A 12511-nucleotide genomic window follows, 5' to 3' on the forward strand; every position below is an offset into this window, starting at 1 on the left:
TCCGCCTCCGCCTCCGTTTGGCCCCCTTTGGATGCTCTTTGTTCGAGACTGACCAACAATATTGTTTTTAACTGTTAGCTCCACTGATTGCTAATAAATTGAAAACCATTTGGGCATTTCAATGGCACTCACACACACACACTCACACACACACACACACACACACACCTTCACACGTGCTGAAAAATTCACAGTTGGTATATGCAAAAATGCCAAAGGTAAACAGTGAATAAAATCAAAATAAAAACTCATTTATCAACACACGCACACACATTCACCCAGTCGACACACACACAGACATATGCAGATATTGAAGCTGATTCATCTGCAGTTGGATTTCCATCACACACACACACACACGCAAACAGCACAACGCAACATCGATACAAATGGACAAATCTGGGGAAAAGGTCACAAAAGCAGGTTAAGCTGCCTTTTTAAATAATACGCACAACACATTAATACACATGCCCACACACACACACACACACACACACACAGTCGGAGGAGTGACTGTCAGCGTAAAGCGGAGAGAGAGAGAGAGAACGGAAAGGGAGGGAAGAGAACGAGAGCGTGGTACATGGAAGATGGCAACTGCATTTTGCCGGGCCACGTGCTGACGTTGTCGTCGATGGCCCACGACTGAGGCGGACGACGACAACGATGCCAAGCGAACGACAAGCGAACGACAAGCGAACGAGAAACGAACGACAAACGAACGTGCCAACGAAGAGGAGACGAAACAGCAGACGAAGCAACAGCCGAAGTTGACTGCAAATCGTGCGCTTCGATGCGAGGCTTCGTATGCGAAAAGCCGAACGCAACAAACGAACGAAACGGGGTTCGGCTTTTGCTGCTGCTGTTGGCAGCAGAAGGCTCAGCAGCAGCAGCAGCAGCAGCAACAGCAGCAGCAGCAAAAGCAGACGGCAGCAATGTTGTCCGTAATCCGTTCGCTGGATTTTTTGAATTAGTTGCGTGTGGTAGCTTGTTGACATCAGTACCGGGTACCGGATGCGGATGCAAAATATACTCTTTGAAATAACAAAAAAGAAATAAGAAAACACGTGCGCAAGATCAAAACTACAAAACTAAACTTGGGCAAATAACGCGACGACAGCAGCAACCAGGAACAGCAACCAGCAACCAGCAGCCAGCAACATTGATAGCAGCAACAGTAAACAGCAGTGAGCAACAGCAACATCAGCAATTGAAAAGGCGGCAAAAAAGCAAAAGCGTGCCTCGTGCCACTTGGCTAATTGTCAGTTGACTTGTTCTCGGGTTTTATTTTGCGTGGGATTCCCCCAGAGTCAAAGCAACTGCTTTGTTATTTTTTTTCGTTGGTTGTGCCACGTGCCACGCGCCATATGTGTGTGTGTGTGTGTGTGTGTGTGTGTGTGTGTGCGGTGCGGTGTGTGTGTGCGGTGCGTTCGAGTGATTTTTGCCGGCTGATTGACCACTTTGTTGCTGCTGCCGTTGATGTTGCTGCTGTTGCCGTTGATGTTGCTGCTGCTGCAGTTTGGCTTTTTTGCGGTCGCCGTCGGCTGCGAGAATCGCGTGTGTTCCGTTTTTAGCCGTTTTAGCTAGTTTTGCGGTCGCTTTGACGCGGTTGCCGGCCAATTTGAGCAAAGCCAACACATCGTCGCGATCTCCCTCGTTTCTCCCCTTCTACAAATAGCAATATATATAATTCGACGTACGTTCAACGATTTTTTCTTTTTTTTGATTTTTTTTTAAAGCGAATACATATGTTAAAACAAGAGTGCACACAACAAAATTAATTATTAACTTGCATATATGTATATGTGTGTTTGCAAAACTGTGTAAATGACAGCTAAAGAAACAGATTCGCAACGTAAACGCCAACGCCATCGCCTGTTGCAACAACAGCAGCAGCAACAGCAGCAGCAGCAGTTGCAAGTATTCAATGTGCGCACAGGTGAGTTGCGAGTTCAACGGAAACGGAAACCAGAGATGCTCACAGAGAGTGAGAGAGAGAGAGGCAGAAGCAGGGAGTGAAGTCGAAAGCCACAGCCAAGTGGCAAGTGAGGCAGCATCGAGTAGCCCTCGGCAAAGTGCTCAAGTCAAGTCAACCTTGAGTACGAGGAGCAGCACTTCAACGACTTCAACTCCGTCTTCGTCTCCGTCTCCGTCTCCAAGTGCAACTGCCACAAGCTAAAGCACGCTGCATCCTCTAATCCAGCTGGCCAATGAAAATATCAACTATTATCATTGAATCTCACCCAGCGACTCTCTCTCTCTCTCTCTCTCTCTCTCTCTCTTGTGAAATTTAGAAAACGATTTTAGTTATTCAAAAGCAGATTTAAAAGTATTTCACAAAATACAAAAAAAAAACAACTATGGAATATCAATTTCGAATATTCAAATCAAATACAAAACTTTTTCTGTTTAAGCATGGGGAATTAGTAAGAAAATTTCGACACAGCTTATCTTTTGCATTTATGGAAAATGGAAAAAAACACAGAGCTAGCATATGGAACAGCAATTTGGATATTTAAATTAGACATTTTGAAAACCGTTTCATAGAAAAAGATTAAGCAATGGAAACGGGGCAAAGCTAATCCTTACATTGATTTTGCCAGATTCATTTGGAAAAGGGGAAAACAATGAAATAACAAACCATTTCGATATTTAAAAAAAAAGATTAAATTAAGCTAAGGAAATGAATGGGAACATTTTTGCAGACTATGGAAAATCAATTTGTTACTTCAATTAAATATTTCTGAAAATGTTTCATGTAAATGGAAATTTTAATACAATGAAATTATAACAATTCAATTGCATTTGACAACTTAAGTCACAAGATTAGAGAAAAGAACTTTCGGTAAAAAATACAGAAAATTCAAGTTTGTTTATTTTTGAAATTAAACTTTTCTAGGGAAATATAACTTGAAATAAGAGATTACATTTTGAAATATAATTTTTTTGGTTTGTATTTTAATTAAAATCGAGTGCTTCATAAATCAAGGCAAATACAAATATAAATAAATATATAAACCAAACTACAAATAGATTGGCGTCGTAAATTATGTATTTCTCTGCCACAGAAATTGAGTTTTATGTTTGCTGCTGAGTAATTACAAATAAACTATATACATATGCCACTCTATTTTGTGCCTTCAACAATGAAATAACCAACTGCAACGCAAAACTGAGCAATTTCATTTCGAAAGTAAATCAATTTATCAGTGCTTTGAATACTACAGATATGAAGCAAAGGAATTCCAAAACTATGAATAATTATATTAAAAAACGAGTAAGAAAACTACTAAACTTAAAAGCTAAATAGTGTGATTGGTATTAATTTTAAAATATATCAAATTAATATACCAACAAAATACTATGAATTTATCAACGGCTTTATTGGGTATGTTGGTATAGTGAAAATATACCAGATTGTCGGGAAAAGGAACTAAGACCGAAAAGTGTGGTATTACCTTTAAAATATACCAAATATAATATACCGCAATAATACTAAAAATATACCAAGGACTGTATTCGGCATATTAATGTAGTACAATATTCAAAATATACCGCAGAGTGCACAATATACCAGATAATTAGTCAAAGCAACCAAGGCTGAAAAGTGCGGTATTAACTTTGAAATATACCAAATTAGTATACGCAAAAATATAGTACAAAATTTAAAATGTACCATACAGTGCACAATATACCAAATTGTCAGCCAGTAATTAGATGTTTCCAGGAATTATAAAAACTATAGTTATTATTGTTTGATTTGAGGGAGCGTGACAAGAATTTGAATCAAACTTGAGCCAAACAGTGCGGTATTATTATTAAAATATACTAAATAATATACCGTAAAATTACCAAAATATACCGAATGTATGTAGAACTACTGTCAAAGCAAATAAGACCCAATTGCAGTAAGCGATATTTGCTATACAGATGTATTTCATAAATATCTTATAGAATTTGCATCCAATCGTAATCAAATTCTTAGGAATCTTCAATACTATAGTTAAAGTTGTCTATACCAAAATTCGCGACTCGACTTGAAAGTTAGGTTTCTTATTTCAAAGTTCACAGCTGTATATAAAATTATATTCCAGACCAGGGAATGCTTTATAACATTTACAACTTTAACCAACATGAAATTTCTAATCGTTCAACACTGAAAAGTTAAAGTTTTCTTGGGATTTGTTGTCAACTTCTTTATCGTCGAGATTAGCTTCATTATCTATAATTATATAATGCTCTCGATGTCCACATCGGATTTAAATGCAATATACTCGACATCGGCTAAAGCGTCGCTCTGAGCTGCGTGTGGCCAAAGAATTCAAGGATATTGTGTTTGGGAATTGGAAATTTTGTTTGGCTTCCACTCGCTGGCATCGCTGCTTTCGCTGCTGTTTGCTCTGGCCAAGGGCAAGGGCGGTAGGCGTGGCAGCCATCTTCGAATTGAGCTGAGCTTGCCTTTAAAATCGATGTGTCGACGACAACAGCAATAGAAACAACAATGAATTCGAGGAGTATTTGAATTATTTGCCTATGCATCGTATGTCTCCAACTTTCGACTGCTGTCCATTCCAGGCACGTAATCTCCACAACACACACACACACACACACAGACAGAGACAGAGAGAGATAGAGTAGGCAAACAATCCTTGGGGGGAATTAAATTTTATGGCAACTGCATTCGCATTCGCAGTCGCCTTAAAGAGAGGCGTCACCCCATGCGATGCCACAAAACATGCGGCAATTGGCAGCTACCACAACGAGCAACGACCAACGACCAACTGCCTGACTCTGACCCTCCGTTTACCCCTTGAACCCTTCTGCTACAAACAGAGCAACTGCAGTCGAGCTCGTGGCCACAACTTACATTTGATATAACGAGTATATTTCTTTTGGCTCTGCGAAAGTGCAACAAATAAAACAACTTAAAGTGTTCCAAGTTCTGCCAAACGCGCCTAGCAAAACATTCGACTGCAATAGACCCTTTAACAAATAATTACAAGGAATTAAAGAAGTTTTTATTTTGAAGAATTTTTAACAATATTCGTCAAGTTAAAGATTCGACTGCAAGAAACTCTTTAACAAATAATTTGATTGGAAAACAATGTCAAACATATTTTAATGAATTTTTATCCCTATTCGTCAATTTAATGATTCGACTGCAATAGACCCTTTACCGATTGAAAGGAATAGTTAGATGGAGTAGTTAAGCACTTGGTTGTTTTCATGTACTTTTTCATTTAGTTTGACGAGAAATAAAGGTAAATGCATATTGAATAATTCTAGTCAATATTGAGTACTCTATTCGACTGCAATAGACCCTTTAACAAAAACAACAAATGAATGAATTTCCAAATAGTCAGGAACTTCATTCTTGTCATTTGTCTTGTAAATTTATTTAGGTATTTTTGTTATGAAATTCAAAGAGAACTTTCACTTAGTTGAAGTTTGGCCAACGCGCCTATTCAAAGATTCGACTGCAATAGACCCTTTCAAAAATGAAAGAAGTCTGCTCGGGTGAATTCCTTTCAAAAAATTAAATTATAACTATATTTTTAGACTCTTTAACAAGAAATGAAAGTAGTCTGCTGCTTAAATTGGTTATTCTATTAGTTTATTGCAAATCAATGCATTTTAGATATGATTATTCCCTTCCCACATTGAAATAAAAGAAGAAAACATCTAAAAAGTACAGCAATATATGCCTTATTTGTTTGTATCAAAGCTGCAGCGTCATTCGCACATTGATAGCATCTATTAATAATTAATGATCTGTTTTAATTTATCTCTTTGCCTCTTCTCTTTGTTCAAATTAGCATCGACTGCAAGAGACCCTTTATTGAATTCAAGTTCATTTGACATTGTCAGTTAAGTCTGCTTGCTTTCTTCGTATGCAATGTGTTTGACAATTTGCTTAAGGCTTTTGTAGTTTTATCATAGCTGCATTTGAAGTTTTGCATTGCTTGTTTAACAATAATATTTTGCAAATGCCTGTGGCATTGAGAATATTTGTTAATTCAATTTAAAGACTGATATTTGCTCATCTTAAACTGTTGCTACTCTTTAATGTAGGGTAGAGGGAGAGACTCTTTCTCTCGTTGATTTTCTCTTAGTTTGAAAGGGTATTCGCTGCCTGCGTTTAGCATAAACAGTTGCAACTACAACTACAACTGCAACTGCAACTGCTAGTTATCATTCTCATCTCGTCCCGTTGACCCACGCTGCTTGCTTCCCAAACTTTTCCCCAGCATTCTCTGCTGCATTCCATTTCTTTGTCGCTCGTTTGTGTTTCTCTTTTTCCTCTTTTTTTTATACTCGCTACCCATAGGATAGAAGGGTATTATAACTTTGTGCTGACACGAAATGTTAAAAGTATATATATTCTTGATCAGTGTCAACAGCCGAGACGATCTAGCCATGTCTGTCTGTCTGTCTGTCCGTCTGTCTGTCTGTCCGTCTGTCTGTCTGTCCGTCTGTCCGTATGAACACCTAGAGCTCAGAGATCCGACAATCTGGTATATTATGTCGTCTATGGTATATTTTGAATGTGGTACTATATCGATATACCAAATATACCGTTCGACATATTTTTAGTATTTTCGGTATATTTTGAAAATAATACCGCAATATTTTGCTTTTATTCAAAATGGGTAGCGGGTATCTCACAGTCGAGCACGCTCGACTGTAGTTTTCTAACTTGTTTTTTTGTGGGGTGTAGCAAAAAATAAAATGCGCTGCTGACCAATGTCCTAGTATCCTAGTATCCTAGTGTGCTAGAGTCCCGTGTCGTGGCTCGCTGCACCACAACTTCGTTTTGGTGGTGACGATGATGATGCTGCTGCTGTTGTTGCTGCTACTGCTGCTGCTGCTGCTGCTGTTGGTGGGAAACCCCGTTTAGCATTTGCCATTTTTGGGGGCATTTGGCATTCGGCATTTGCTGCACTTGCAATCCTGGCAGCTTCCGGTTGCCAGCAGCAGCAGCAGCAGCAGCAGGACTCGCCACATTGGGGCAAGCAGCAAGCAGCGTTGCATTTTGTCGCATAACCTTTGCCTTCAGCAAATGCCTCAGCCTTGCCACATCCTGCAGCTGTAGCTGTAGCCCTGACCTCATTGCCTCCCCACCACCACCACCACCACGCATTGTCTCCCTCCTCCTCTTCCCCCCTCTTCCACACACACACACACACACTCGCACACATTCACACGTATTGCGAGCGCACATAATAATCCTTTTCACTCTGTCTCTCTAATTACACAGCAAATTTACTACAAACGAGCAATAAAAATCATTCAAGCAAAATCTCTGCGCTAACCACGTAACCAGCTATACCCACGTTCCCCCCTTTTCCACCCCTCACTTCTCCCTCTCCCCTAAAGTGTGCGAGGGAGCAACGAGTTGCCGTTACATTTAAATGCAAATGCTTTTTTCTCACGCACACAAAAAACATTTACAACAATGACAATAAATGAAAGACATTAACGCTAAGCGATTCCCTTACGTTCTCTCCCCTATTCCCCGCTTCTCTTCAGTTTCCCAAGCAGCGACCATGTCGAAGTTGACGTTGATGGCGACGCTGACGTTGACGTTCACTGTGACAGCGTCCGCCATTCAATGGAATAACATTTAAACAATTATAAAAAACGACGCACAAAAAAAACAACAACGTAAAATACACAACAAATGCTGCAAAGTCGAAGAGTTTTATACCCTTTCCTTTCGACTTGAATTGATTTCAATTCACTTCTTGATTTCAGTTTAATCATGTTCAGCATTGACAACAAGAATTGAATTCCATTGTTATCACAACTCGACTTATTAGCTTTATTTTTCAGTATAGACTATTCCACATTCATAATTCATCGCTGAGTCAGTCGGGCTCATTGTGCATACAAATGCGATAAAAGTCTTTGCCATCCAAATGAGAGAACACTGCAAATACACTGCGCAAAAACCGAAGCTACTGTGAAAGCTTTTGTAGTATAAAATTAAACTTTACATCCTTGCTTCGAAATTAAAAACTTTCAAGCGAGAATTCTATATTAAATTGTAATGAATTTTTTTTTTTGTGTAAAGAATTTCTTCCAACAAAGGAAAATATTGTCATACCATAGAGGAAGAATTTGAGCCGGAATAAACAAAAGAATATATTTCTATAATACAACATAACATTAAGGATGCCAAAACACCTTTGTCTTAAATTTAAACCCTTCAAATTTCTCAATAAAAACGAAAAATTTAATTTTTTTTAAAGCCCTTTATATGAAGAACCCAAATCCGCATAAATAAAAGAAAATAATATCAAACTTTGGCTTGAATTCAAACCAAACCTATTTTGAACTCAAAAAATAAAAAAATTCATAAACAAATGAAAATTTTACTATAACATACATCGAATATAAATAAGTTTGCTTCTTTGAGCACAATCAGAAAAATCCTCACCTCAAAGAAAATTTCTTAGTACTGCTTTTTATGTGAAGAACGAATCCGACAAAAAATATAAAAATGATATTAAACCTGATACAAATCTTTAAATTAATTGAATATAACAAAAATAATTAATAATAAGTAAACAATAAATTCCTTCTCACTCACAAAAATTTATAATTTTAATTTCTTATTACTGCTTTAATAAATAATAATGTATGACGACACAAATCTAAAAAAAATCGTATATAATAATAATTTATATTCTTCACTTTCAATTCTCCTTCTCTCTTTTTTCATTGATCTTAATCCTTATCTAACTAGCTGTCGCTTTTTTATGCTATGAATTCCAATAGAAGTTTGCTAGCGCTAATCTTGTATCTTTATTTAAGTTAATTCTTTATTGTTTCGAAAGTACTTTCGAGATCCGTATTCATTAATCCTTTAACTGCTGTCGCTGCTGTAAAGCTCTCGAAATCTTTTGCAGTTCCACTCGGATTCCGTTTGGCTTGTATGCCAACTTTCCCACCCACTTCTTCCCTCTCTCTCACTCACTCTCTATCTTTCTAGCTCTCTCCCCGCTGTTGGCTTAAAATATGGTTTAAGCATTAATATTAAGCCATTTGGCTGCTAACGGCACTTCCTCCAGCTAAGCAGCTCTCCAACCGCCGAAACGTAAATGTAAAATGTAAAAATATCATTTTAATGAATTTGTTTTAGCCGGGCAAAAGTCAACGATACGAGTGCCCTTTCCTTCCTCCTTCCTTCCTTTCCCACTCTCCTCTCTTTCTCTGTTGTGCTCTTCAATGTTTCGCTGCCCTTCTCAACTTTTGTAGTGCAGGAGAGAATACAACCCATTCATCCCCCTAACTCCCCCCTTGGAGAGCCATACGCTGTGTTTTATAACAATATTATTTGATGTTTTACTGTCTGTTCGAGCACCCTGTAAAGAATCTACCGAAGAGTATGCTGACTTGTTCGCAGCTGAGGTAACAGACAAGTAATTATTGAAAAGGAAATTCCGAAAATTTTAGCATAAATTAGTTAGTTATTTAAAGCATTAATATAAGGCGTCTTAAAAAGAAATTAACTAACAATATCATTTCACATATTATATTTTCTCATATGAAATTTCTTAATACCTAAAATACAAGATTTTGTCGGCACACTTTTGAAATATTTGTGATTTCAGTGAGTAATGTATAAAATTAAAAGAAACTTGGTTTTAATTCTTCAAACAATAAGAATTTTAAACGGCACTATATTCTTTTGTTTCTACGTATTCTTTATGGATTCTTCACACAGATTCTTCTTCAATCAAAAGTGACATAACATATTCCCAAATCTTTGTTTTTCCTATTTTAAATAGAGATGAATCTATTAGTTCTTGATTGACACTTTAATTAGAGTTAAGAATGATTTTGTTATTATTTTTCTGTTTTAAGATAATTGCAAAATTTTATGAATTCGTCCACAAATCAAAAATAGAACGAATTTATATGTTTTATAGTTTCTAAAATTAATCGTAACTCTAAATATAGTGATAGCTTTGAGCTATGTGCTATGTGAATAACCTTTACTTGATTTATACATTGTTTCAGTTTATGTTTTTTTGTTGCACAAATATCGTCGGAAAATTGCCCATATACATATATTTTATTTTGTTTGTATTTGTTATAGAATTAAACATTTAAAAAAAAAGATAAGAATACGCTTTAGTTTCAAGCTGCTTCAAATTAACTTGACTTTACTTAAAACACACCTGGCGTATACGTGATTTGTGCAGGGTATAGCTTAAGCACAGCATTTGCACTTGTTGTACTCTGCTGTGCTGTGTCCTGTCCCCGCCCCGTCCCTCCCCCACACACCGCTCCCCGCTGCTGAAGTCTCACTTGGACTCGGCAGCAGCAGTTTTTTGAGTTGAGTTTGGAGTTGTGGAAATTTTACGCGACATAATCGTAATATGATTATCGTGCCACATAATCTCCACTCGGGGCGCCACTCCACAGCACATTGAGTGTGTGTGTGTTGGTGTGTGTGTGTGTGTGTGTGCGGTCTTCTCCCACTTCTCTTCACTGTTCACTGTGTCGCTGTCTGTCTGTCTGTCTGCTGACTGACTGTCTGCTTGGGTATGTGTTAAATAAGTTCCTTCCGGTTCCACCGGTTGACTAGGATATCTCTCTCTCTCTCTCTCTTTTTCTCTCTCTCTCTTTATCTGTCATTACATTCATGTTGCCTCCCCTAGTGCCACGCCTCGCTACTATATCCGCTTCCGGCAGAGCCAAATGACACCGCAGAAATGCTCTAAATCTCATATCATCATTTACGCAGTAATTTTTAGAAGCCAAACTCGGCATGATTCCTCCTCCTCTCTCTCTCTCTCTTTCTCGCTCTCGCTCTCTCCCTCTCACTCTCTGAGTTGAGTTAGCATCTCATCTCATCTCATATCGTCTCATCTTCAGTGCTGTTGTCGCTCCACTCGAAAATCCGCTTCTCGTCTCACTGACATCATAAACAAAGCTTCAGCTCGCAACTCATGCGAGTCACACAACTTGCAACTCTCAACGACGAGTGTGGCACGTTCACTACTTGCCACGTTCATGTCCATGTCCATGTCTCTAGCTCTCTGTGCTCCTGTCATTTGAATACTCTAACTCTTACTCCAACTCCAACTGTGGAGTAAGCAACTGTTGCAGCAAACGTTCTAGCTTTTAGAATCTTCTCAGCTAAAATATCTGACATTTTAACCGATTTTTGAAGTTCACAGTTCTTTGCAAAGTATCTTTATAAGTAATTGTCATTCTACTTTGAGTTTTGCTTTAAAATTATTATAAATCTACCTTCCTCATGCTTATGTTTTCATATACAAAACAATCCTATTCTTAAGATATATAATATGAACATGAATGAAATGAAATGATTACAAATGAATATGGAAATTACTCTATCTTCCAAAACTTCTAACTTTCTTTTCTTATTTGGCATTGTATTTCCCAATACTCAGCACACTTATAATGTATATAATGTACTTAAGTTGACAAGCTTTATATTTATGAAGTAAGTTTTATTTTAAGCTACAAAAATAAAAGTTTTAAATAAACATAATTTTTAAATTTAATAATTATAAAACCACTAAAATCATTATAAAAAAAATAAATAAAAATGTATAATAATTAAAATAAATAACCTACAGCAAAATAATTACTATATGTATAAGCATGATTCTAAAGTTATGCTTATTATTTTTGTAGCTTAATTCAAAGAGAAAAAATAATAATGAAAAAATGAAATAAATAAATATAAAAATATAGCACTTGAAAACAAGATTCTAAAGTTGGACTTGTTATTTTTGTATCCAAATTCTAAGACTGACATCATTATCACTGTTCCTTGGTTCTTTTTCCTGTATTCCTTTTAGTACAACACAAATTCAGCTGAGCTTGCATTAGTGCTTAAGTTATTAAAATAAATTTTCAATATTCAAGTAGTATTATAATTAATATTTTATAATTAAAGCTTAGCTTCATTCCTAAATTTATGTTAATATGTTCTCTATATATCATTAGAACAAATGTTACAAAAGAAAAGCTTGAAATTCGGAAAATTTCTTAATATAATTGCATACAAATTTAAAAATCTAAGCTTGAAATTCGGAAAATTTCTTAATATAAACCAATTTATAAAAGCTTAGTTTAAAAATTTTGCAAATTTCGTAATGAATTAATAAGCTTTAAAGTCTATCAACTTGTTTGGTTCAAGAAATCATGTTCTCTAACAATAGTTCTCTAGATATTTATAGTTTGATAGCCGAGTATTTCTTTAATAGCAAAGCGCTTCAATTAGATGATAGCGTATTTATTTAGTCGTCTAGTCGTCTAGTCGTCTACTCGGTAGTGTGCAGTTGCTTGTTTTACTATTTTGCGAGTGTCCTTATTTTAATCTCGACACAAGTTAACGGCATTGTGTTGGGAGCAGCGCGCCGTGAGCTCTGCTTTCAGCACATCAACATAATGCGGCCATGCGACCCGAACGCCAACCTCAACCTCAACCCCCCAACCCCACTAACCCCCTAACCCTCTAGCCCTCGAA

The 12511-nt window shown here is 36.9% G+C and overlaps 1 protein-coding gene across 4 annotated transcripts in view; it reads left to right on the forward strand.

The window, feature by feature from the left end:
* The window catches only part of LOC133847133 (chondroadherin), a 115707-nt gene that overhangs the window by 83618 nt on the left and 19578 nt on the right, over positions 1–12511 (forward strand). Inside the window, exon 1 of one of the 4 annotated variants that reach the window (XM_062281937.1) lies at positions 1742–1936. The exons of the other annotated variants lie outside the window; for them this stretch is intronic. The gene's annotated coding sequence lies outside the window, so the exon portion shown is untranslated. Of the gene's footprint in view, positions 1–1741; positions 1937–12511 lie in introns of those variants that run through there. 4 annotated transcript variants of the gene reach the window in all.

This window comes from Drosophila sulfurigaster, chromosome X, assembly GCF_023558435.1.
Source record: "Drosophila sulfurigaster albostrigata strain 15112-1811.04 chromosome X, ASM2355843v2, whole genome shotgun sequence".
NCBI classification, from domain to species: Eukaryota; Metazoa; Arthropoda; class Insecta; order Diptera; family Drosophilidae; genus Drosophila; species Drosophila sulfurigaster.